The sequence below is a fragment of the Globicephala melas genome, chromosome 11 (assembly GCF_963455315.2).
Source record: "Globicephala melas chromosome 11, mGloMel1.2, whole genome shotgun sequence".
Classification (NCBI taxonomy): domain Eukaryota; kingdom Metazoa; phylum Chordata; class Mammalia; order Artiodactyla; family Delphinidae; genus Globicephala; species Globicephala melas.
Genome location: NC_083324.2, coordinates 53,144,418 through 53,172,349, shown reverse-complemented (window position 1 = coordinate 53,172,349; position 27,932 = coordinate 53,144,418). Strand labels below are relative to the sequence as shown.

Genomic DNA, 27,932 nt, shown 5'->3' with positions numbered 1-27,932 from the left:
AGTCGATGGAGTTAGCAGTACAAAACCTACATGGCCTTAAGCATAAGCCCTCACATTGTATATACCATATACATTTCTCTGAAATGTGTCCTCTCCTAATACAACAAAGATATCCTTCCATGAAAATAGGTATAGACCTTTTTCTTTTTATGAGTTGTCTAATATCCTATGATGTAGATTTACCACAGTATGCTTCGTCACTCCCCCAGTAAAGGGCATTTAGCTGTTTCCAGTTTTTTTGCTGCTATAAACACTATTGCAAGAAACATTCTTCTCCATATATCTTTTCCCTCCGTATCTCACACCACACAAAGATAAATTCTGGATAGATAAAAACAAACAAGTGAACTTAAATGTAAGAGAAAAACAGAAAGTAGTAGAAAAATATAAGATGATGCTTTTATATTTTGAGGTGTAGATAGCCTTTATAAATATAACACAAAACCATCCCCTGGATAGTTTGATTTTATAGAACTTCTGGATAGATAAACATAATACAAAGTTAAAGACAAACAGACTTGAAGCTAATGTTTGCAATGCATATTACAAACTAACAGCCAAAATACATTTATTTAAAGAGCTCCTATAATTTGATTTCTAAAATGAGTGATTTAATAGAATTAGAGTAAAGAAGGTGAAATGGTAATTCACGAAAGAATAGGAATACAAATGAAAAACAAGACACTTGGTCTTACTGGTGATTAAGAAAATGCAATTTAAAACAATAAAATATAACGTTTAACAACTTTTCAAAACTTAAAGTATTGGTAACATTTATTGTTGGTGAGAACTTGGAAAAATAAACATTCCCATGCTTGCTGGAAGTGGGTAGCACTAGTACAATTTTTCTGCTGAATAACTCAGCACTGTCTACCAAGATATTATTTAACAACTCGCAATTCAGTCCCGGGAATCCATCCTAAAGAAATACACTTACATGTGCATACAAACAGACACATACTTACATGCACAGCATAATTATTGGAACATTATTTGTAGAGGCAAAAAAAAAAAAGAAAAAGAAATGAAACAACCTAATTGGCCATTAAGAAGGTTATTAAAATGAATGGTATAGATCTATATGGTCTAACTTGGACAAATGTCCACAATATATTTCTAGAGAAAAAAAATAAGCCATAAAAAATATGTGTAGCTTCATTCCATTTATCTAAAAAAAAATTTGCTTTTATGTGTTTGCATAACTGTAGAAAAATTCTAGAAGGCTATACGCCAAAGTTAACTTCTGCAGGAGAGGGGACATTGGATTAGAAGATAGAGAACTGGTCTTTCATGTTTCATACATTCTGTTCTTTTGAATTTGTTACAACAAGCAAATATACTTTTATGATTTAAATAATAAAGATTTAAAGAAGAGAAGTGATGTGTTTTTGTGTCTTGCACTCCTTAACAGGATGAGGTTTCCCTCAGGGTAAGCAGTTGTGGCTGGTGTGGGTTGAGGGTGGATGGCGGGGAGGGAGCCTTGATGGTAGTGTTTGTTGATCTCCATTGTGTAAATATCTCTACCACGTTCAATTACAAGTGACTCACAAAAATCCTGAATATTTAACATAATAGGTGTTCAATAAATCAATTTTTAAAATCAAGTGTTAAACAGAACTGAACTGCTGAGGTCCTGAATAAATTAACAAGTTAGGTCAGAAATTCCACTCTGGTGGAATGGAAGCATCCTGCTGGCTGGGCAAGTCTCAACCTACTTTGTTCACAGCACATCCATCTCTCTCCCCCAGCTCACCACTGAGAACTCACTGATCAAGTCTTCTTAGGCTGATGTGGTCTCCTTACAGTTTTGCAAGGTCAATTGATTTCACCAATTCTGTAAATGAAGCTTCACCTTTTAGAAATAGGTCAGGTGGTGGAAAGAAGTCTGCCAGGAAAGGGTTCCTTATTCATTACCAGCCCAGGCACCCCCAGACAACTGAATTCTGCAGATGGTGCACAGAGGGAGAGAACCTGGGTGAACTTTCAGCCTTTACAAAAATATTTCTCCAGATGGGAAGATGGGAGAGCTGTAGTGTAGCCCCATTTCCAAGTGCTTCTCTACAGTGCAGCAATTAACAAGGCACCTGGCAATTCACTCAGTTGGGAATTGAGAAGAATTCCTGCCCTCAAACTGTGTTCACAGTCTAGTAGCAGGAGAATCAGAGCAACATCGTAGAGTCAGTGCTGTGATGGCGGCCCACTATCAGCCTTTGCAGGAGCTATGAAAGTTGCCTTCCTTCTCTTCTCATGCCCCTTAAAGTACCCTGTACTTCAAGGGGTCTCATGTGGACACCCCACCAATGTGTTCAAACTTGATCCAGTATCACTTCCACACCAAGCAACCACCCCCTTGGTCATCCAGAACCAGACGTGCACACCAGCTAAACCACCTGCCCTCTGGTGAAAAGAGTCTGGAGAAGGAAACGCTGCAGCACTTAGAAATAGGCAAAGGCCATTTGGGATAAGAATTTCAGGGTCCTGGCTATTCAGAGAATGATCTAGAAGCAGGGTCAGGACTCTTCACCTCACTGGGGGAGGAACACAGCCCATAAGGGGCCTGACAGGAGTCCTCAAAAGCACGGAAAACAGAGCAGGTGCTCCAGCGATGGGAATAGTTGGGGCTAAAGGAAAAACTAACCCACTCTTGGCCAGTCAGGGAAGGCTTCCTGGAAGAGATGAGCCTAAACTGAGCTTTGACATGGGCATAAAGTTTAGCCCATCAGAGAACAGGGATGAGACTCCAGGCACAGGAACAATGTGTAACAGGACCTTAAGAGCCGAGAATTACTCACAAGAGCTGACGGTAAATTGTTCCTGAGAGTCTGTGCCTTTTTGTTTCCCCAAATCAGAGCGATGCTGCCGCCCTTCATCCTCAAGCCCTGAGAAAAGGGATTGGCAATTTAGTGGGATCCACTCACAGAAGAGTGATTTCATTCTCTAAACAGCTAGCTGGAGCCCAAATTCTGAAGCAAGGGAGGGTGATTCTCTATTTGCCACGCTGACCAATCTTGCCCCTAACCCATCCCAAACTCTTGCCTCTCCTCCCTCCACCCCCTCCACAGTTCACTGCCCTCTCAGGAGATATACCAAGACAGACAGGACTGGAAAAGGAATTAACGCCAAGGTGTAAATTGGGGTAACGAGTCAGCAGATAACCTATTTGCACTGAGTGACACACATCACTTCTGCTTACAGCCCATTGTCCATATGAAGTCACATGCCCACAACTCATTGCAAGGGACTCTAGGAGATCTCAATGAGCACATGGAATGTTTGATAAGCACCACTATCTCTGCCACATGTGGCCTTGCCCATGCGTAACTGTATGACCTTGGACAAGGTACTGAAATGTTCTATGCCTTATTATACCCTCCATGGTGAAGCAGGAATAACAATAGTCTCTGACTCCAGGATTGTGGTCCTAAGAACTGATAATATGCTTTTAAATCACAATGCCAGGCACATAGTGAGCATTCAGCAGAAGTCAGTCATAGCTTTTTTTATTACTGATTATATTATAGTGAGAAAAATGCTTTGTCTTTCTGGGTCTATGCTCCCTCATCTGCAAGCCAGCCATGCCAGTAACACTGATTAGGGTAACTATTCAATTAACTGGCACAATACATAAAAAGATCATAGCACTGTGCCCAACGTACAATAAGCACTTAATAAAAGTTATTTCCCCTTAGTGTATGTAATCATGAATTGATAATTCTCTTCAGATCAGGGTGCAAAGGACTTATTTGTGGATTTAATAGGTTGCAATAGTATTTAAGATGCTGACCAATGGAAACCCAAATACAGAGTATTTCAAAACAGAAGTGATTTTAGAGATTTTCTATTTTCCAGAGGCAGTTTAGCACCCAGAGATACAGTATATAATGTGCTATATGGTTCTGTGGACAACTTAGTTATGTTTGGAACTACATTTCCCAGAATTCCTTTTCTTAGATGGTCTGGGTTAGAGTTGCCAAAAGTGAAGTTGTCTGAGATTTGGACATGGACATGGAGCAGCAGCCACTATCCTCTGAAGGTCAGTGTTGGTGGTAGGTGTGAGGGGTGGACACCGAGGTGCTGTTGGGTTCACTTTGTCTGTGACTTCCCTGCCATACGTCCAATTTTCCTTTCCTACCGCTGGTCCTGGTGAGCCGTGCGGAGCCCAGGTCCACAGCCAGGAGCTCATAAAGTGACAGTCATGGAGAGCTGACCCTCTGCGAACTTCTACATCAGCTCCCTTCGCGGCCCCACTGCAGCAGCTGGAGTGTGTCGTAGCTTCAGATTTTCCTGAAGGTTCTGCTCATCCACCCCCACCAGGGCTGCTTAGTGACCTGTTATGGGCTGAATTATGTCCCCACAAAATTCATTTGTGTAAGTCCTAACTCCAGGACCTCAGAATGTGACTGTATTTGGAGATGGGGCCTTTAAAGAGGTGATTAAGGTAAAATGAGGTCATATGGGTAGGCCTTAATCCAATATGACCAGTGTCCTTATAAAAAGAGGAAATTAGGACACAGACACACAGACGAAACACCATGTGAGGACACCAGGGGAAGATGGCCATCTGCAAGCCAAAGTGAGAGGCCTTAGAAGAAACCAACCCAGATGACACCTTGATCTTGGACTTCTAAGCCTGAAATTGTGAGAAAATACATATATAATTTTAACCAGTAAGTCTACTTTGTTATGGCAGCCCTAACTAACAAATACATGACCTTTCTCTGATTCCTCAACTTCTATCTGTGGATCCTTATTCTTCCAGCTCTTCTCACATCTGGGTGAAGTCTAATTCTTGTAATTAATTCCTTATTCTATAGTTCTCATGGTGCTTTTGCTTCCTTGATTGAACCCAGACTGATACATGTAAGGATTGAGAACATGGACTCTAGGGCCAGCCTCTTTGGACAGAAATCTCATCTAATTTTACTCTGTGTGATCTTTGGGCTATTACTTAACTTCTCTGTGTCCCAGTTGCCTTTATCTGGAAAATGGGATGATAATAGTACCTCCCCTCTGCTCCCTTGCAGAGTTGGATTAACTGAGTTACTACGAAGAGATTTAGTACATTCCTACACACAGATAACACTCAATAAATGTTGGTTAGTATTATGATTGATTATTATTTGCTGCCAACCCAAGAACTAAAAGACTGATTCACAAGTATCCCTTTCTCTGCCCTTACTCCTTATATGCATGTCTACATTCCCTCCTAGACTGTAATGTCCTGAAGAAGGATATCATAATTTGTCTTTGCTTTCCTCCTCCTGAAACTTCCATTCTCATGTAGGAAGAGGCCTATACTGTCTGGATGCTGGTCAAGTGAGAATTAGAGTTTCATTTGGTCTAAGGAAGGCTTAAGGTCTATGGAATCCAGCCTCCAAGATGGCTCTTGTGAATCTTGCCTCCTGGTACTCACACTTTGTAGAGCCCCCTCCCACATTAAGTGAGGCTGACCTGTGCAACCAATAGGACATTGGGAAAATGATGAATGTGACTTCCAAGGCTAGGTCATAAAAGAAAGTGAGGCTTCTGCCACACTCTACTGGATCATTGTAGGGGAAGCCAGCCACCATGTCATAAGAAAACTCAGGCAGCCTTATGAAGAGGCCCATATGATGGGGAAGTGATCCCTCTTCCCAACAAGAGCCCTAACTTGCCAGGCATGTGAGGCACACTCTTGGAAGCAATCCTCCAGCCCCAGTCAAGCCTTCAGAAGACCACAGTCATGGTGGAAATTCTGATTGTAGTATCTCATGAGAGACCCCAACAGAGACTGTTCAGATAAGGCACCCCTAATTCCTAACCCAAAGAAATCATACGAGGTCATAAATATTTATCGCGATTTGTTATACAGAAATAGAAAAGTAATACACCACCTAGAAGAAAACTGGCCTCAAAATATACTTTATTTCATCAACTGCAATGGTAAGAATCATTGGTATTATATATCAAGCACTAATTCTCTTAGGTGTTATGCTGAATACTCTGCGAGCATCACCTTGTTTAATCCTTAAAACCACCTTATCTGATGAATGATAGAATTAGATTTGTACTATAATTGGTCTCATTTTTAATGAGGCCTAAAAAGGCAACCAAATTTGCTCAAAATCAACCAGCTAGTTGGCGATGCAGACTCACTGCACACGTCCAGATCCCCAGTGTTAGGTTCTCTTCACTGACACCCTATTACGTCTGTTTGGCAGAGCTCACCAAGATCTCATACAGGGTATTGGTTTCCTTAAAACTCAGGGGAATGAAATCTCTGGGCTGTGAACACCCCCTCCCCCTCCCTCAAGCACCTCCAGACACGGATAACGAATGCAAGCTCTCCACTTCCTACAGTCCAGTGCAGTCATCACTGGAGGTGGGAGGGCAACTAACTAGTGTTGTTAACACATTCTCTAACACCATACACAAAAATAAACTCAAAATGGATTAAAGACCTAAATGTAAGACCGGATACTATAAAACTCTTAGAGGAAAATATAGGCAGAACACTCTTTGACATAAATCACAGCAATATCTTTTTAGATCCACCTCTTAGAGCAATGAAAATAAAAACAAAAATAAACAAATGGGACTTAATTAAACTTAAAAGCTTTTGCACAGCAAAGGAAACCATAAACAAAACGAAAAGATAACCCACAAAGTGGGAGAAAATATTTACAAAGTGACCAACAAGGGATTAATCTCCAAAATATACAAACAGCTCATATAGCTTAATATCAAAAAAACAACCCAATCAAAAGATGGGCAGAAGACCTAAAAAGGCACTTTTCCAAAGAAGGCACACAGATGGCCAACAGACACATGAAAAAATGCTCAATACCGGTAATTATTAGAGAAATGCAAATCAAAACTACAATGAGGTATCACCTCCCACCAGTCAGAATGGCCATCATCAAAAATCTACAAACAATAAATGCTGGAGAGGGTGTGGAGAAAAGGGAACCCTCCTGCACTGTCGGTGGGAATGTAAATTGGGACAGCCATTAAGGAGAACAGTATGGAGGTTCCTTAAAAAACTAAAAATAGAACTACCATATGATCCAGCAATCCCACTCTTGAGCATATATCTGGAGAAAACCATAATTTGAAAAGATATATGCACCCCAATGTTCACTGCAGCACTATTTACCATAGCCAAGACATGGAAACAACGTAAATGTCCATCGACAGAGGAATGGATAAAGAAGATGTGGCACATATATACAATGGAATCTCAGCCATAAAAAAGAATGAAATAGGGCTTCCCTGGTGGCGCAGTGGTTGAGAGTCCGCCTGCCGATGCAGGGGACACGGGTTCGTGCCCCGGTCCGGGAAGATCCCACATGCTGCGGAGCAGCTGGGCCCATGAGCCATGGCCACTGAGCCTGCGCGTCCAGAGCCTGTGCTCCGCAACGGGAGAGGCTACAGCAGAGAGAGGCCTGTGTACCGCAAAAAAAAAAGAACGAAATAATGCCATGTGCAGCAACATGGATGGATCCAGAGATGATCATACTAAGTGAAGTAAGTCAGACAAAGACAGAGAAATATCATATGATATCACATGTGGAACCTAAAAAAAGGATACAAATAAACTTATGTATAAAACAGAAATAGACTTCAAAAACAAACTTATGGTTACCAAAGGGGAAAGGTGGGGAGAGGGATAAATTAGGAGGTTGGGATTGACATATATACACTACTGTATATAAAACAGATAACCAACAAGGACCTACTGTATAGCACAGGGAACTCTACTCAGTATTCTATAATAACCTATTTAGGAAAAGAATGTATAAAAAGAATGTATATATGTATTGATATATGTATAACTGAATAACTTTATACCTGAAACTAACACAACATTGTAAATCAACTATACTCTAATATAAAATAGAAATTAAATTAAAACAAAAAACATGCCCCTAGGTAACTGCAATTGAACTGTCCACATTCCTTCCCTGCCACTGCACTCTGATTTCCCTCCTGGCTTACTCAGTTTTTTTTTCTGCTGGGGGAGGGGCTAGAGGATGCTTTAACAGCAATTTCACACTTCATTGTGAAAACCTGTCCTGCTCCTCAGTGAAAGATATAGCAAAGAAAATAATTAGCTCAAAAGATTATAGATCTTATTATGAGAACCAGTTGCTTCCAGTTTTTAAAGCAACTTATATTCTCTTTGGCCCTTTCTATGTGTAAGCACTTGGTCTGGCTTGGATTTCTTGCTGGTGTAGTTTTTGCTTGCTTAAACAATTCCATTTTCCATGTATCATAAGCCAATGACTTCCTATTAGTAAACTTCCTCAACCACAAAATGTCTACTTAATCAAGATGTGTTCTCACAGCATGGTGCTTAAGTCCTATAGTACATCATATAGGAGAGTGGAGACCTTTTTAGAATTCTACTTAATTTGCTAGGAGACCAACAAATCTTTGTTGTTTTCTCTCAAATTATAAATTCAATACAGAGTTGGTTGACATACAACTATTTCATAAGTCCTGCCAACTAAAAAATGTCACTCGATATCCAGTTCTGCAAGGATTGAGTCCTTAGCCACAGCAGACCCTGATCTACAACACACCCTGAGAGGAGTTCGGGACGGAGGTCACGATGAGGCACTCTGTGCGCTGGGAAAACTGGCAGAACAGGCCTTCAGATAGTCAGATATTTTCAGGAGAAAATGTTATGAACCCCAATTCTTGCATCTTCCCATACTGAGAAAAGCACTGAGGGGCTTCCCTGGTGGTGAAGTGGTTAAGAATCCGCCTGCCAATGCAGGGGTCATGGGTTCAATCCCTGGTCCAGGAAGATCCCACATGCCGTGGAGCAACTAAGCCCGTGCGACACAACTACTGAGCCCGTGCTCTAGAGCCCGCGAGCCACAACTACTTAAGCCCGTGCGCCTAGAGCCCATGCTCCGCAACAAGAGAAGCCACCACAGTGAGAACCCCACGCACTGCAATGAAAAGTAGCCCCCGCTCACCGCAACTAGAGAAAGCCCAAGCACAGCAACGAAGACCAAACTCAGCCAAAAATAATAAATAAATTTTACAAAAAGAAAGAAAAGCACTGAAACTACTAACTAAGACATCTGTTTCCTTGTGACCAGCAAGGATGTGTGGTTGGTTGCACGTACCCCTTCACCAAAATCACATATATACTGACACCTCCCCCCCACCTCACCCTCAGAACAGTTCCTCAGAGCTATCTGGAGGCTGACTTCCAGACTATAGTCCTTAGTAAGACAATGAATAAACTTGACTCACAGTTTCTACACGGTGTTGTTTTTTTTCAGTCAACAACACTTAATACATAAAATGGAACTTCCCCAATCTCCTGCCCTACAGATTATCACTGTAAACAAATCAGAGTATATACATTCAACTTTGTTTTTCTACACATATGCTAGAATATTTTATTTTCATTTTCTTCTTTAAAAAACAAAAATTATACATACTGCTCCCCCATTCACTTTTTCTCTTGGCAGTATCCCTTGGAAATATTACATCTTAGAAAGATATTTTTACATTAGTATTGATGGGGTTAGGGGCAGGCTACCCCAAGATGTGCTACTCTGACAAATGGACTATTTTGAGCTGAAAACAATCAAGGCTCAAAAGACTCAGGAAGCACCTTTGAACTTCCCCCTTACTGCCTAAAAGAATTTAAAATAGGAGGCTTGTCCCAGAAGTGGCTATCATCATAGTTAGCTACAGTGAAGTATTAAGTGTTGTAGAAAGGGAGGAACCTAGCAAAGCCCATTTGACCAAAGTCCTCTCTGTGTCCCGTTTTTTGGATGGGCCAGCAACATTTGTTTACCAAACATTAACTCTTTACCTTCCTGTGAATTATCTTACTTCCCTTTGAAGTCTCAGACCCCTATTTCTCCTCTTTAGTCCAGAATAATATATATACACCTCATCTTGCCTGGCTGTCTTTGTAATTTTTCATTCTTATGTGAATTCTAAGTGCACATAATAAATCTGATTTTTTTTCCTGTTCATCTGCCTTACGTCATTTTCAATTGCCAGCCAAAAGAACTAAGAGAGGAAGGAGGGGGATATTCCCCTCCCTGGAAGTATGCATAGATTCTCATTCTTTTGAACAGTTACTGACATACCATAATATGATTAATTAGTCTCATATTCAAGGACTTTTGGGTTGCTCTCTTTCTTTTTCCAATGGCAATCTATGTGGAAATGACCATTCTTATACATGTGTCTTATACACTCATAGGAGTGTTTCTAGAGGATAAATTCCTATAAAGGGAAATTTTGAGACAGGATTTGTGAGCAGTACCAGTTTACATTGCCACCAACAGCGTCTGAAGCTGCCTGTTCCTCTATACTTCATCAATATTGGACATTATCCTTTATTCTTTCCTCTTTGCATTATGCCTGACTCATTATAATCAACACTGGTGAGAATAACAATAGTTTCTTTTCCTCCTTTACAGGTGGATTGAAAAGGAAATTCCCTAAGTGGTAAATAGGAGATTAAGTTTGCCCAGAAGTAATTAGCATTTATACAGTGCTCATTCTCAGAACTAATTCCCATTTACTCACACAAACAGGAATTCACATTGGGGAGAATTTTGCATGCCCTTCCTCAGAACTTGTGTTCTGTTCTTGGCCTAACCTGGTGACCTAGAACCAGGAAGTTCCCCTGAAGATGGATTAAATTGGGGGTGTTTAAGAATCACTTGAGAGGACTTCGGAAAAGATGGATATTTCTAGCCCTCCTATTTCCCATTTTGATTCAAGAGGCCCTGGTTGGGACATTTTTGTGTCTTTTGGAGTGGGAAAAGCTGAGGTAATCATCCTGCTAAGTTTGGCACACTAACATTACTACTCCACATAGGGCCACTTCCTTGTTTTATTCAGTGACTCTCTTTCATCCCCATCACCATCTCCAACTCCCCTACCCTCTACAAGCAACCATTCCAATGTATTGGATATATTTTCTAGAATTTTATAGTATCTTTGGGAAATATGTAGTGTGGTTTTATGTGAATGTATATATTAATTATATATAAATACATATTAGATAAAAATAATATTTTATATATGTATAATAAAAAAAGAATTAAGGGGCTTCCCTGGTGGCGCAGTGGTTGAGAGTCTGCCTGCCGATGCAGGGGACACGGGTTCGTGCCCCGGTCTGGGAGGATCCCACATGCCGCGGAGTGGCTGGGCTCGTAAGCCACGGCCGCTGAGCCTGCGCGTCCGGAGCCTGTGCTCCGCAACCGGAGAGGCCACAACAGTGAGAGGCCCGCATACCACTCTCACTCCTAACTGCAGATTAAGATACCCTCCTGCACCACCATCACCTTCTGCTTAGGCATTCCCCCAGCGAGGGACAGGGAGGTTGTGTCCAACTCCACCTGCTGCTACTGCAAACCAGGCTGCAGTGATCAACCATATATATAAGTCCTGAGTGGGAATTTCTCTGGGTTTTATGCCCAGGAATTTGATTGTTAGGATTAGGCAGTTGTTTTAACTTCTTATGAGAGTTTTCAAAAGTACAGAAAATGATATAATGAGCCTCCATATGCCCATCTGCCTGAATTTTGAATTATCACTATTTCACTGTACTTTAACTCTTTCTTTTATTGTAGTATTTTAGAGAAAATCCGTGACATTGTACCATTTTACTCTAAATATTTCCATATGCACTTCTAACACTTAACATATTTTACATAACCCCAATGTCAATATCACATCTAAAATATTAAAAATATTTCCTTGATATCATCTTCTTTAAAGTTTTTAAAGCTTTATTCAGGAATAACTGACAAAATTGTATGTATTTAGAGTGTAAAACGTGATGATTTGCTATATATATATATATATATATATGCGCACTGTGAAATAATTATCAAATTAAATTAATTATCACAACCATCACCGTATAGCTAACTCTGTTGAAGTACTTCTTCCTTACCTGTAGGGTTTTTTTTTAGCTTTATTGAGGTATAACTGATAAAGTTGTAATACATTTAAGTGTACAATGTGATGATTTGACACAAGTTTACACTAAAAAGAGTCCCACCACCAAGTTAATTAACACATCTGTTACCTCACATGTTTACTTTTTTTCTTTTTGGTGAGAATACTTAAGTTCTACTTTCTTTGCAAATTTCAACTATACACTACAGTGCTATGTCAACTATGGTCACCGTGTTATACATTAGATCTTCAGACCTTATTCATCTTATAACTGAAAGTTTGTAGTACAACTTACCAACTTTTCCCTATTTTCTATAACCTCCAGTCCCTAGAAACCACCATTCTACTGTTTCTGAGTTCGAGTTTTTTTTTTTTGATTTTTTGAGTCCACATATGGTACCAAGCAGGGCCCTGTGGGGATCCTGGGCACAAAGACTTTCTGTGTCCCCCATTTCTTGGATTACAGGAAATAGCCTTCATTCAGCCTCCATAACCTTCCCTGAGTTCCAATGGGCAGATTCAAGCAGTTGTTAATTAGGGAAGGGAGGGGATTCGAGACAAGGGAGAAACAAACAGTCAAGAGAAACAATAGTGCAGCCTTGGGGCAAGGTTCTGGTTCCCCATCAACGGATACACACAACAATATCTTTGAGCTGTTTTGCAGATACTGAAACCCCCTCCAAATGGGAGAAGTCAAGGATTAAATGGTATGCTACCCACAAGCACACAGACCCCAGACTAGCTGGAACCTGAAGGCTGATGATGCTGACACCTACTTAGCTCACCACCAACCCATAAGAAGAATGTCCACGAGCTGATCACGCCCTCTTTGAACAATTACTATAAAACTTCTCACTATCCTTGCCAACTGGGGACACAGTTTTTTGAGGCAGTCGCCCACTGTGTCCCCCTTTGTCTGGCAAAGCAATAAAGCTATCCTTCTCTACTTCACCCAAAACTCTGTCTCTGAGATTCGATTAGGTACCGGTGTACAGAGAAGCTGAGCTTTCAGCATCAATTTTGGCACCCAACGTGGGGCCACATGGGACCATCCCAGGTAGGGGGGTCCCTTGGCTTGATCGGATGCTCCGAGGTTTTCTCCACACCAGCCTCTTTCAAGAGAGCAGAGGGTTGGAGAACTCCTTTAGAGGCCAGATCGCCTGGGACCCTTGCCTGGAAAGGCCAAGCCCCAGTCATACCCTGTCCGCCATCCTGGCAGCTGGAACTCTGAGGCAGGAGTAGACGGCCAAAGAGGGACCACCCTAGCAGCTGCCAAGGCCATCTTTGCCTAGAGGACGTTCCTCTCTTCCTCCTGCCTGCACTGCCCTGGACTTCCTACTTCAAGGAATTATTTTGGGAAAGCAGAAAAGTAGTGTTCGGGATGCCGCAAAACCTCTGCGGGCATTTTGGTGAGCACCCCGGTGTGCACACTGAGGTTGCTCAACTTGATCCGTTTGGGGAACCTCTGGTTCCCGTTCGGGGATTTTTCCATTAGGAAGGTCCCATTTGTAAGGCACCACTTGGACCAAGGCCACTGGCTTAGTGGGAGCTGGAAGCCAGTTTGAGCCTTGGACTGTTTGTTTTTGTGTGTGTGTGTGGCTTCTGTTTGGCTGGCAAGGATTCTGGTTTTGCTTTCCATTTTGTGCGTATGGCTGTTTAATTCAGCATCACATATAAATGATACTATGCAGTATTTGCCTTTCTCTGTCTAGACTATTTCACTTAGCATAATGCCCTCAAGGTTCATCCATGTTGTCACAAATGGCAGGATTTCCTTCTTTCTCATGGCTGAATAATACTGATTGACTATATCTACCACATTTTCTTTATTCAGTTCATCCAATGATAAACATGTTGGTTGTTTTCAACACCCTGGCTATTGTGCATAATGCTGCAATGAACATGGGAGTACAGATACTTCTTTGACCTCTGACATAGTGATTTCAATTCCTTTGGATATATACCTAGAAGTGGAATTGCTGGATCATATGGTAGTTCTATTTTTGATTTTTTGAGAGTCCTCCATACTGTTTTCCATAGAGGCTACACCAGTTTATATTCCCACCAACAGTGTACAAGGGTTCCCTTTTCTCCACATCCTTGCCAGCATTTATCTCTCATCTTTTTGATAATAGACATTTTAACAGGTGTAAGGTGATAATGAGGAAACTGAACACCCAGGTCAGGGTATTATGTGGAAGAAAGAGGAGAAAAGACCAAAAAGACAAAGAGGTGCCCAGAGGTATATTCTGCTGCTTCCCAAGTTTGCCTTGATCCAGTTTCACTGGAATATACTTTGTACCATGAACAATTAAGGTTAAAGTATATTATTATATCCAAACTGAGTGTCTGGTCTCAAAGGAGCTTTGTATTGTAAAAATAAAAATAAGATAAACAAGTACATATTGGAAACTTTCCAGTACCAGCATAGATAAGAAAAACACAGCAACAAGGAATATTTTTCTAAATCACCTCTCACAACTTTTAATAATTTGTCTTCTTTAATTTTTGAGGCTTGAAGTAGCATAAGTACAAAGCTGAATGCTGTCTCTACTCTTTACTGTGTGATCTTGGATAAGTCACTTTAACTCTGATTCCCAGCTTCCTCATCTGTAAAATCTGAGTGATAATACCTACTTCTCATGATTGTTGTTTAGGGATTCACTTATTCCTCTAAAAACATTAATTCAGTGCTGAAGAGAATCAGAATATACCACTTCAAAATATGCCACTTTGGCATGTGGATCATTTTGAGCTCAAGACAATTGAGAACAGATGCAGAAAGAAACCTTCTCAGAGCTTCCCTTGTCTGACTAAAAGCAGAAACTTCTGAGAAATTAGAACTGCCATAAATTGCCTCTCCAGGGGAGTTGCATGGCCATAAAGAAGATGAGAAATTGAGCACCAAGATGAATCTGCTGTAACAAATGTTACTAAAATAAACCTTATCTTCCATTAGTTTCCCCATACATAAATACATTCCCATAATTTATCACTCCTAGAAGCCCAAACTTCCCCTTCCCCTTATCTTGTCACTTCTCCACAATTTATCACCTTTTGTTAAAATGGAATATAAGCTTCTAATCTAACCATTTCTTTGGCTTTTCACTTCTTTTTTGTGGAACCCTGTGCACATATTGTAAAACTGAATAAAATTTGTATGCTTTTTCTCCTGTTAAGCTGTCTTTTGTAAGTTTAATTTGCAAGCCCCAGTCACTTAACCTGAGAGAGCAGAGGAAAAGTTTTTTCCTCCTCTACAATAACTGTACTATAACTGAATGTCAGATACTGGTAGGGACTCAGGATACAGGATGAATCCGGTTATATTTCCTTCCTTTCAGGAACGGACCTGTTGAATACAGGATTGCTTGGACTGAGTCTTAAAAGATGATTCAAAATTCAGTGGACAGAAATCAGGGGCTGGGGTAGAGGGCCACCCATGTGGAGGGCTCTGCTTAACCAAAGACTGACATAAGCAGCAGACATGAGCATTAAATGAGCTAATAGTACCTGAGTACTCAATAGGTGCTCAATAAATGTTCATTTTTGTGTTTTCTGCATTCTTCTCTGGCAATAACCCAACTGATGCCATAGGTATTCATTTTAAAAATTAAAGAAGTGCTATAAGTGCTTAGCTACTCCAAGTTCAGTCTGTGGACCAGAAGCCTTGGTATCACCTGGGAGCAGGTTAAGAATGTAGCATCTCAGGTCCCAGCCCAGACCTGCGGTATCAAAATCTACCTTTTAACTAGATCCCCAGATGATCTGTATGCGCATTAAGGTTTGAGAAGCACTGACAGGGGATAAGGAAGGGAATAATTGTACTGACAGATGAAAGGGAGATTCCAGAAAGCAGAGAACTTCAAGAAAAGCTCCTCAAATGCAATGGCTGCAACAGCATCAGGTGAGGGTAGGGTCTACAAGTGATCTGGGATGGTTGATACTTCCAGGCATCCTTCATCTTGAGCAATGACCCCTTCTACTAAGTAGCCCATTCTCACCCTTTCAGTCCTATTCTCAACCCGTCTCCCTCTTCTGACAATGTCTTCTTGCAATTTAGGAAGCACAGCTTAGATGCAAATAACAAGAGGCTCAAATAATGCCAGGCCTTCTTTAAACAAGATCGGTCAGCCCTCGCCAGCAGCTGAGAAGTGTGCAATGAAATTCCCTAGTTGAGACAGCCGGATTCCTTTTGCCACTTCTAAGCACCATGGCAGCTTAGAACAAGCAGAGCTGAGCCCCAGTTTTCATGCAAGGAAACTGCTAGGACTTACAGGAGAAAGCGCACTTAGGAGAAAATGACTGACTTTGGGGAAAGAAAAACAGTACTCTAGGAGAGTAGATGGGGAGGTATGATGGTTTCGTAACAATGTTTGCTTTTGCAATTCCTCATCCCAATGCCAGCTTCTCATTTTCCCCAGTATAGGAAACCTCCTTAGAAGGGGGATTTATGGCAATTGAATTCTTTTGGAAGATTCTACTTTTAGACAAATAAAGGGGAGTGGGGTTCAGACAGACCCTCCTCTGCATCTGTTGATTCTCAAATGTCTGTCTTCAGCTCAAAGTAATTTTATGCCACATTTGGCATAATTTCCTTCAGTAATTAGGAAAATAAAGGGATATAAAGAAAAACACACATGCTATCTCTGTATCACATGCAGGTGCGCACACACGTACCACCAACTGGAAATAACTGCTAACCTTTTATTATGATTTGTTTTTTAATCTCCTTTCTTTTCACTTTTTGGCACAGGGTTGGGGTCACGCTATATACAGTATACAGTTTTGCTTGCTTTTTCTACTTCACATTTTCAGCTTAGTATTGGAGAAGTATATACAAGAAAAACTTTAAAATTTAATTTAAAAATTATGAAATCTTTCAAATGTAAAGTTCAGAAAATAATATAACAACCATCCATGAATCTACCACCAGTATTTAAGAGACATGACTATTTTGCTATACTTGCTTTGGATTACTCTGGAAAAAATGTCACAAATGCACTTAATGTCTCCTGCCAAACCCTACCACCCACACCTTTCCAGAGGTCACCACCATCCTGAGACTGGTATGTTCCATTCTCAGGCTTATTTTTTATTTTTATTTTTTTGCGATATGCGGCCCTCTCACTGTTGTGGCCTCTCCCGTTGCGGAGCACAGGCTCACGGGCCCAGCAGCTCCGCGGCACGTGGGATCTTCCCGGACCAGGGCACGAACCCGTGTCCCCTGCATCAGCAAGCAGACTCTCAACCACTGCGCCATCAGGGAAGCCCTCTCAGGCTTATTTTTAACTGTTGCCAATAAAATATATCAATGTTTCTTGGGGTTTTAAATTTCACACAAATGGTATTATGTTGCGAAAAGTTATCCTTTTGCAATTTGCTTTCTATCAGTCAATATTAGGTCACCTTGATGAAGATATTCTTTTTTCCATTTAATTGTACTAATGGAAAACAGGTACCCATTGTTCTGTTAGAAAATGTTTCAGTTTTGCAAAGGCCCAGAGCTTAGAGCTGCTGGCAGATGGAGCTAGATGGTACCTCCCTTCCATTCCTTTTTTTTTTTTTTTTTTTTTTGCGGTATGCGGGCCTCTCATTGTTGTGGCCTCTCCCGCCGCGGAGCACAGGCCCCAGACGCGCAGGCCCAGCCGCCATGGCTCACAGGCCCAGCCGCTCCACGGCATGCGGGATCCTCCCAGACCGGGGCACGAACCCGTATCCCCTGCATCGGCAGGCGGACTCTCAACCACTGCGCCACCAGGGAAGCCCTCCATTCCTTTTTGAATCTATTCACTGTCGGGGGACTCAAGGAGCATTCTGGGAGAAATGCGAGCAAGCTCAAGGCCCCCTTCCTGTTAAGTGTCAAGGTGTATAGACACATTGAATGTGGCACTGGCAGAGATCAGGTGGCAGGAACTATCAACAGAGAATTCTGAAGTACTCATCATAACCATGGGGAATCTAAACTGAGACTCAGATTCCAAAGCAAGCCTATTTCTAGGCATAGACTAGAGAATATTTGGTTATGAACACTTTGTGTGAGAATGTGGGGCCCAAACTTCACCTGATCTAGCTGCCCTGGCTCATGGGCAGGAAAAGGAGGAAGGGCTGCGGCAGGTGGGGCTGTTTGTGTGTACACATGGCAAGAACCAGTCCTGTGAGCAAATTTGTTTGATCGCCCTGTACAGTGGTGACTCTATAATGCGGAGACCTTGTCTCCTGTGGCCAGATGCAGTGTGTGATGCGCTGCAGCAGACACCACCTCAAAGGGCAGCTGAGAGCAGTGTTAGAGGCAGATGTGCTAGAACTTCTGCTTTTCCTCTGCAAGGTGGTGGTGCTGAGCTTTTGCTGTCCTTGGACTTGCCTAGGGAATGTGATCTGAGATAGTGAAGGATGGACTTTTCTTAATCAGATCCCATTGGTTCTGTGCCAATAGATTTAACATTTAATGAAACGTGACCCATCTACACATTCTCCAGAAACCACGTGCAAGCATGGTCATAGCAGCACTGTTCCCATCACCCCCAACTGAAATCACTGCCATATCCTTCAACAGTAAATAGGTGAATAAATGGTAAACAATTTACAGGATAAAATTTTCTACACCCATGGGAATGAGCAATCCACAGTAAAGATGAACCTCACAAATACAATGCTGAATAAAAAAGACCACATACAAAGGAGCACAAATTGTAAGATTCCGTTTATATGAAGTTCAAAGACAGGCAAAATTAATCTGTGCTGTTATAAGTTGGATTGTGGTTGCTCTTGGCATGGGGTAATGAGTGAAAGCGAACCAAAGTGGACTTCTGGGGCCCTGGTGATGTTTTCTTTCTTGATTTGGGTACTAGTTAAAAGGGTACATTTCAGTTTGTGAAAATTCCTCAAGATTTACGCTTATGCCCAATTTTCTGTATGTATATCATAATTTCAAGGAAAGGTTTTAAAAAGCGATTTTATTTTTTTCTTTAAGCTGATGAAGTGAGGCTTACACATGGATGATTATCAAAGCCTTAACTTTATCATTCACATCCCATGGCCACTGCTTGAAGGTCAAGACACACTTTCATCCCTCTACCTGAAACACCCCAGTCTAATGATCTAGCCATCTTCCAAGTGTCCTCCCAAAGACAGCGTTGTGCCCTGACTTCTCCACATCCCTTCTCCAGCCTTCTCTGCACTTCTATGAGAAAATGCTAGAAATCTGTGAAAAGAGAAGAGGGAAGAGTACTCAATCCCCAGGACAGGACGATGGGGATAAATTGATGATCGGAGGGCAGATGGTGCCCACCACGCAAACATTCGCAGGAGAGGGGAGGCCCAGCTCCGACCTTGCAGCATCTATATTTACCAACCTAAGATTTGCCTCATTCAAGTTTCAGTGAGCATTTTAAGCCCTCATGTTGTCACAAGGGAGAAGCATCAAACGAGGAATCCTCTCAGTCTTAAGGCCTTGCTTGCCACTGGACACTGTGAGCTCCAGGCAGGCTTTTAATTTTCTGCATTTTAACCCTGGTTCTTGCCTCTAACGTCTCTCCTTGTGTGTTTTTTTTAGGCAGTGTCTTTATTTTTATTTTTTATTTTTTTTTCTTTTGCAGTACGCGGGCCTCTCACTGCTGCGGCCTCTCCCGTTGCGGAGCACAGGCTCCAGACGCGCAGGCTCAGCGGCCATGGCTCACGGGCCCAGCCGCTCTGCGGCATGTGGGATCTTCCCGGACCGGGGCACGAACCCCTGTCCCCTGCATTGGCAGGCAGACTCTCAACCACTGTGCCACCAGGGAAGCCCTAGGCAGTGTCTTTAGATCACTTAATTCTGTTTCAAACATTTGCCTCTGTCATACCAACAAGTCTGAATTTGCCTATTAGATTCCTGTTGGCTAAATCTCTTTCCTGTCAATCCCTCGCTAAAAGACTGCAGTACAAGTTGAAAGGATTCCCCTGAATGTATAGGGAGATATTTCCTTCCCTGTGAGCCGTGTGTCCAGTGGCAGTGCCACCTCTTCCAGGTGGTTTGTGGACTTCGAAACTTTCTAAATGTAAAATGTACTGAGATCTGGGCTTCCCTGGTCGCGCAGTGGTTGAGAGTCCGCCGCCGATGCAGGGGACACGGGTTCATGCCCCAGTCCGGGAGGATCCCACATGCCGTGGAGCGGCTGGGCCCATGAGCCATGGCCACTGAGCCTGCGCATCCGGAGCCTGTGCTCCACAACAGGAGAGGCCACAGCAGTGAGAGGCCCGCGTACCGCAAAAAAAAAAAAAAAAAAAAAGTGTACTGAGATCCAAAGATGATACATTACTGGAAAAACTAAGCCCTAGTAATTCCCTTTGTTCTTTGTATGACATCTCCATTATTACATTGTTCCCACACAGCACCTGACATATTAACACGTTCTCAATATATGAGAAGGAAGGAAAGAGAAAGATGAAGAGGAATATGAGACGATTATCTTATTATAGTCCAGAGGTCTTTTAGTCTTTTTTCACATTTCAAAATCAACTAGTTTGGCAAGATACACTGTCAAATAATTATTCTAAGGTTTAAAAAAAGTTGTAAAACCCTTTAAAAAAGGGTTTTAAAAAAAGTTGTAACCTCTTCTTGGATATTCATAATGCACACAAGAATAGTAAAGCTGCTGGAAGTTCTACAACAGAGAAACATGCCTGATTGGGGTTCCTGCAGAGTATTCCATGGAATCCTTTTAGGATCTTCTGTTAGATCTTTTAGTATCATCCAGCCACATCCTACAGGACCAGTGTTCTTCAGAGCATCCTCTGGCAAATGCACCTTTAACTCAACCAGATATGATTCAAAGACTGTCAGTATGAATTGTTCCCATGCAAAGAGTTTCTGAACCTGTAGTTATCACCACCATGAACTCCTGAGACTGCACCAAAGGCACTCTGATTAAACACCTGCTCGTGTGAAGGCAAGAACACATGACTCTATTGTACTACACATACTGTGCATTCTACACAGACTCTGAGCCTGAGTTGGAAGGAGGCGACTGAGTCCCAGGGGTTTCAGATAAAGTGACTGTAGGCAGTATGGCTGTAACAACCGGGTGAGAAATGGCACACTCTGGAGGTCATTACAAATGAGTCAGATGACTGAAAGACAGATTTATATGTGTCACCTAATCCTGGCATTCAGTTTCATTCTGTATGGTTAATTTCAGGCAGCAAAACAAAGCACTGATTACCTCTCCAAATTCAATTGCAGACAGCCATGCTTAACAAGGGGGAAGAAAGCAAGTGTCTATTGAGACCAAAGTTTGCATATGTCAATCAGCCAATGATAAAAGCAATCTGATCCTGTCCTGTATGGAAAATAATGGAAAGTTGGTCTAGTTGTGGTATGTCTCATGCCAATAAGAGGGAGGTAGGATGTGACCTCTCATGCAGACATATTTTTTTTTTTTTGTCACCAGATGGATACTCTACCAATAATTTCAGTGTGGGGATGCACTGACATCTAGTGGACAAACAGGTGGTTGACATTTTGGCCATAAATGGTACTACTGTAGGAATTCGTAAACTACAAAGTAATGGTATTTGAGAAAATTTAGTTCAAATAAAATTTAAAGTAGGAATATAGATTTTCTTTTTTACCATGGTTGAAGACAGTTAATTAAATTTGTATGTAAATTAATATTACATTTTTTTTGACTTGTGAATTTGTTTTTATTTTTATTGGGCTATAGGGGATGGGCTGGGAAATATCTCTGTAAGTTATGCCCTACTAGGGAAATGTCCATTCTGATTTTCCTGGGACAGCTTTTGGAGCTTTTTCTTTTTCTTGGAGCTGCTGCTCTTGCTGGCAGCAGCCTCTTCAGGTCCACTGCTGAGAGGCTCCTCCTTGGAAGAGAATTTCCTCTTTTTCTTGGGAACCCTCTTGTTTCCTGACTCTTCAGGGTCACTATCTGGTTCCTCTTTGGGGAAAGATTTCTTCCTCTTGGTAAGACTTCCACTGCCAGCTGTCTCTTCAAGATCACTAACCAGCTCCTCCTTGGAAAAAGATTTCTTTTTTTTGGGTTTGGAGGAGACAGATGGGGGTCTTCCATTCCATTCTCCTGAGGAGCCTCCTGGGGCTTTTGCTTTTGCTTCTTTTTGGGTCTTGCACTTGTCTCCTCACATTCCTTCAGGGTACTACTGCTGTTTTCTGAAGACACCAGGGCAATTGCAGCCAGCCTTTTCTTTTCCTTCTTCAAGCGTTTCTTCTCCTGTTTCTCCAGCTTTCTAGTAATCTCAGGAGCCGCTTCCTCTGCCTGAACCATTGCCTCCTTCATGACATCCAGATTCTTTCATGGAATCTCTCCAGTCTCATAGAAGGACAGCCACTCCTCAACTTGTTCTTGAAGCTTCTCCCCAAATACACTGGTAGGTACCTCAGAGAAGCAATCGATTCGTGAGGCAATACTGCATTTGTTTGCCAGGTATCAGGAGATGTGGCCTTTGTTCTTGGCTGCTGCTTGGCCAATGAAGGTAGAGTGGAAAATGAGTCCATATTTTGGGGTGCTACCCCTTGTCTTCAGGGCTCTGGAAAGTTGGTCCCTGTGCTGGGCCCAGGGAATCACTCAGACACCAGGACTGAATATTACATTTTGAAGACTTTTTCTTATTAACAATACCATCCCTCTGTCTTGTGAAATACTGGTGGATGGTTGGATGACTACCAGAATTAACAAGTTTACACGTAGGTAAAGACAGATAACAGAACACCAGAGATACCCAAAAGAAGGCATGAAGTGCTGTCCCTTTTGTTTTTGGAAAAGAAATATTTTATCTAATTATCAAACACAATTGAGTTAGTAGGTTCCAGCCACCTTCCAGTAAGGAATTTGAGAACTTTAGAAGTTTGGTCAAAAACCTGCAAAGCTGAATACAATTATGCCAGATGCTACTCTGGTAGGGGGAAGAGGGCATTCCAAGTCCAAAGAAAAGGCCTGTGTGTCCAGTTTTCCTTGAATCACTGATCAAGAGAGTCTTTGAAATAAATCTTATTTAACTAGTTCACTGAATGATACATTGTGGGAAGTAATTAGTGTTAAGATGTGAGGAGAAAAATAGACAACATCTGTCTCTTTGACTCTTGGATTGTGAAACAACTGAGAAATGGACTCACGGCGTAAATCAAACCAAGATTTAAGAACATAAATCCAACAAAGATTTAAGAACATAAATCCTACTCTGGGTAAAGCAGATTGAAGAATGCTGCTCAAACTGTGCCCAACATAGATTCTTCTAATATTGCCATTTCCTCCTGTATTAAATTTATACTGATACAATTACAGTGCTTCTGTCTACTTCCTGTCTAGTTTCTACTTTTTCCAAAACTGTATGGGTTACTCACAATTTCCTGTATCTGTTCTTCCTTAATATACAATGATAAGACAAGCATTATCCAAAATTTGGAAATAAGGTAAAGAGTATGACTTTTCAATGGGATGTCTTTTCAATGTCATATTATAATTTTGTGTATTAGGCCTACACAAGGGACTTTTTAATCTCCTAAGAGAATATACCTGTATTTGACTTACAACTTATTATTTGAATAGAGCTCAACTACTGTGAAGCTACATGTTAATTTGTATAGTTCTTTACTGAGAGGCTGAATATACAAATGGGCAGTAGCCAGACCATGTATAAAAACAGAACTCTGACCCACAACTTACAGGAACCAGCCCAGGAAACCAATCCATCATCTCTAGTAACCAGCCCTGGAAGCCATATAGCTGTAGACTGGACCTGTAAGAAGTAAGACCTCTATCTCTAGTACTAATCCAGGAAGCCAAACAATAATCTCTGTAACAATCAGTCCAAAATGGCTAAGACTGGATCAATAATTGACAGCTTTCTAATTTTTATCCCTGCTTCCAACTTAAGAACAACCAGAGAAAGCCAAATATAAACCCAACCAATCACACAGGATGCCCTGCTTCTATTCAGCTCACCTGTGGCTTCCCCATGCCAACAGCCTCTGTCAGGGCACACCCAAAGCTTCCCCTTTTTTCCACTATAAAGCTTTTCTCCTCCTCTTCTGCCTGCCATTGAGTCTCTTCCAAAATGCAAGTGATAATGGCTGACTCCCTTGCTATAGCAAGATCTGAACAATAACCTTTGCTTGTCTGGTTGATCTTCATTCATTTCCACAGTCCAGTATAAAACAAAACCTCAAAGGTTAATATTTCCTTTCCCTGTAGAGCATTAACCAGTTTTGTATGTAGCCTAGCAACCTTCTTTTAACAATCTTTTGCTTAATGTACAGAAATAACTGTACCTTATATGCTCTTGGAACCAGTTTTCCTATCTTATTTGTTCCCTCGTTAATGAATTGACTAAACTGTTGACATGTGTTCATTCTATATTTGTATGGGAATGATGTTTTTAAGTTTTTGAAAATTACACATTGACCAGAGAAAAGAAACAGAATGCCTATAAACATCTAAGGAGAAATTCAAATCTGTATTATATTAAAGCTGTATTAAAAGAGGAAGCAGCATACTTACTAGGTCTACAGGATGTCTTCAATTTATTTTAATATTGTGAAATAGCTGCCCTAGATATTTGAAGAGATTTGCCAAAGTTACTCAGCTCATGGACTACTTGGAATTACACAGCTCTGAGTGACCCAACTTGAAACTTACATTAGTCAGTTTTTGCTGTGTAACAACCCTCCAAATTCTACTTTCAGAAACATTTATTTTTCTCAGTCAAAGGTGTGCAAGTTGGCTACAGTGGCTCTGCCTCAGAAGTGAGTAGGTTCAGATCTGCTCCACCTTTGGACTGAAGGCTATTTGGGACAAATTCTTCCTATAGTGACGACAAAAGAGCAAAACAACAAGCTCAACCATGCAAGCAACCTCATCTCATGTCATCCAAGTCACCTAGCAGAGCCCAAGTTAAGGGTGGGGGCAGGGCATATACTCCTCCCGCAGTAGTAAGCACTGCGAAGTCTCAGGTCAAAGATCGAGGATGTATTCACCCCTGACAGGGAGGCAGTAATCTCATCTAATCTGTGGCAAAAGCAAAGCAAAACTACAGAGGAAGGAAGAGCTCGGCTGACCAGTTTTCAGAAGGACTGGCATCCGGTCGCAGACCAGATGTGGAAGATGGCAAGTGAGGAACAGTACTCACTTCCCTGAGTGACACACCCTGAGCTGGTGTAATCAGTTCTTGGAGATCTTCAGAACGCTTTGACAGAGTGAAAGTCACAATTCCAGAAGCGACCTGCAGGTAAGTATGAATCAAGCTTTTAAGCCTGTGTCAGCTCTGTGATGTGATTCTCAGGAATGATCAGGCGTTCACCCAGTTGTGCTCCAGTTCCCAGAGGCATCGACTGAACTGGAAGTAAACCATGCCCTGCAAGCAGAGCCTGAGGCTTTGGGAATAGAGGACAAATATAGTCTGAATACACAAAATAAATATTATATACTAAATAAAATTTCTGAAAATCTTATTGGGCAGCCAAATTCTGAGTAATGTTCATAAAACTGATGAAATTAAAGCTAAAGTCTAACATCATTGATATGCCTATTTGTATACATCCCAGGTTTGTCAAGAATTCTTCTCTCTTAAAATATCAATAGCTCCTTGATTGTGATAGATGGCTTATTAGGCATAAGTTTTATTTTTATATGAATAAATTTGATGAAATGTTGAAAATGCTCTTACATAAATAATAAAATCTGTATTTCAACTATCAAATAAGCTACGATCACTACCTTTTTCCCTTGTAGCTTACCCAAATGTCAGTGTCCAGTTATAGGGCCAACTGCTAAAAAAGTTTAGATGCCTAAGAGAAAAGTGCTTCACTTTGCCACCGAAGTTGCTTTTTCACTCAATGTTATTTTTGTTAGATTGTCTCTTACACATGTAGTTTTAGTTCACTCGTTTTCAGTGCTACATTGCATTTCATTGTCTGTGTATTCTGGCTTTTAAATTCATTCTTTTATTAATAGTTATTTAAAGTTATTACTTCAGTTTGCCATACCAAAATATTCTTTTTCCTTACCTTATCATTTATCCTTACACATATCCTCACGTCACTCCCTCAGGGACACGTATCATGGTTGGAGTTTAGCACCAAATAGTTGCACATAATGTAAAGAAGGGCCTGCTGGGGTGATGTGCTGCCTCTCCAAGATTATTCAGGTAAGAGAAATATTTAAGATGCTCTAGACTGGACCAGGCTTGGTGGATTTTGACTAGCTTGTTCATGCATCTGTGGCCAGTTAATGGGAGGCTGACTGGTTCAAGATGGTCTCACATTTCTGAAGGTTAGGGTTGCTGTTGGCCTGTTGGCTGGGGCAAAGGGCAGCTGGGCACATGTCCCTTATCCTCCAACTGGCTCCAAAAGCAGGGTACCAAGTTGGAACCAAAGCTCCCAAGGCCTTTTAAGTACAGGTATAGGCTATACATCACCTCTTCCACATTTTATTGGCCAGCCAGCTCCCGTTCAAGGGCAATATTCCAGCTATCTATATTTCTATATAACAAACCACCTCAAAAGTTACTAGTTTAAAACAACAATCATTTATTTTGCTCACCATTCTGTCATTTGGTCAAGGCCCAGTGGGGACAATTCATCTCTGCTCCACCAGATATCAGCTGGACTAAGGCTGGAGGATCCACTTCCAAGATGGCTCTGTCACATGGCTGGCAAACTCCTCTCCAGGTGAGACTCTCAGGGGGCAGGTTACATTTCTTACATCATGGGAGATGGATCCTTAGAGACGGGAAATGGAAGCTGCTAGTTTCTTTTTTCTTTTTTTTTTTGCCACACCCAAGGAGTATTTAATAAAGAAAAATATATAAAAAGGATTATATACCATGAGGAGGTGTGATTTATATCACATTTAAGAAAACACTGGCTAACCCCAAATCATGAAGATTTACTCATGTTTTCATCTAAAAGTTTTATAGTTTTAGCTCTTACATTTAGGTTTTTATGATCATTTTGAGCTAATTTTTATGTGTGGTATCCTTATGCTACAAAATTTGTGTAATTTTGTAGCTTTAAAATCTGGAAGTATGAGTCTTCCAACTTTGGGTTTTGGGTTTTTTTTTTTCAAAATTGTTTTGGCAATTCTGAATCCTTGAATTTTCATATAAGTTTTAGGATCAGTCTGTTGAATTATGAAAAAAAATAGTCAGCTGGAATTTTGTTGACTCTGTAGATCTGGGGAGTACTGCCATCTTAACAATATTAAGTCTTCTGATCCATGAACACTGAATGTCTTTCTGTTTATTTAGATATTCTTTAAGCTCTTTCTAGAAGGTTTTATGGTTTTCAGTGTACAAAGCTTCCACTTCTTCTATTTAAGTATTTTATTCTTTTCGATGCTATTGTAAATGCAATTGTTTTATTAATTTCGTTTCAATTGTTCAGTACTTATTTTCAAATCTGGATACTTTGTATTTCTTTTCTTGTCTAATTTCCTTGGCTCCAACAAAATGCTGAATAGAAGTGGTGAGAGCAGACATCTTTGTGGAAGCTGCTAGTTTCTTAAGGCTTAGCCCAGAAACTGATATAGCATCACTTCTGCCATATCCCTTTTGTCAAACCCTTACCACCCAGATTCAAGGAAAAGGGAGAATAGTGGGGCTATATATTAAAACTGCCATAAGTGGGCTCTAGATTCCAACCTTGATGGGAGAAGTGATAATGTCACCTTGTAAAGGGCATGAACACTGGAAGAGGGAAAAAGTTGCAGCCATTTGCACAATCAGTGTGAGCAGGAAGAGGGAGAGATTTCTGGTTCAAAATTTCTTCTCCTTTTAACAAAGCTACCACTTACTTGTCTTAGCCTTATGTTAACTATAACTTATCAAAAGGTAAATTTAGAAATGCTACTTTTATTATTTAAATGGCTTAAAGGATTTTATACAGAAAGGCTTTGTAAGTGCCTCCCTTTTATTTCGAAATAAATGTTAGTACTTTAGCTCCCCTTGAAAGATGTGAAACCATGTTTTGTTGATGGGATAACTATTATGCAACAAGAGTG

At 41.1% G+C, this 27,932-nt stretch overlaps 1 protein-coding gene and 1 pseudogene across 2 annotated transcripts in view; both read right to left on the bottom strand.

Moving 5' to 3' along the window:
- GADL1 (glutamate decarboxylase like 1) overlaps positions 1 to 27,932 on the bottom strand; it is a 502,071-nt gene that overhangs the window by 361,411 nt on the left and 112,728 nt on the right. The gene's annotated exons all lie outside the window — the stretch shown is intronic.
- On the bottom strand, positions 21,633 to 22,462 carry LOC115838807 (nucleolar protein 56 pseudogene; annotated as a pseudogene).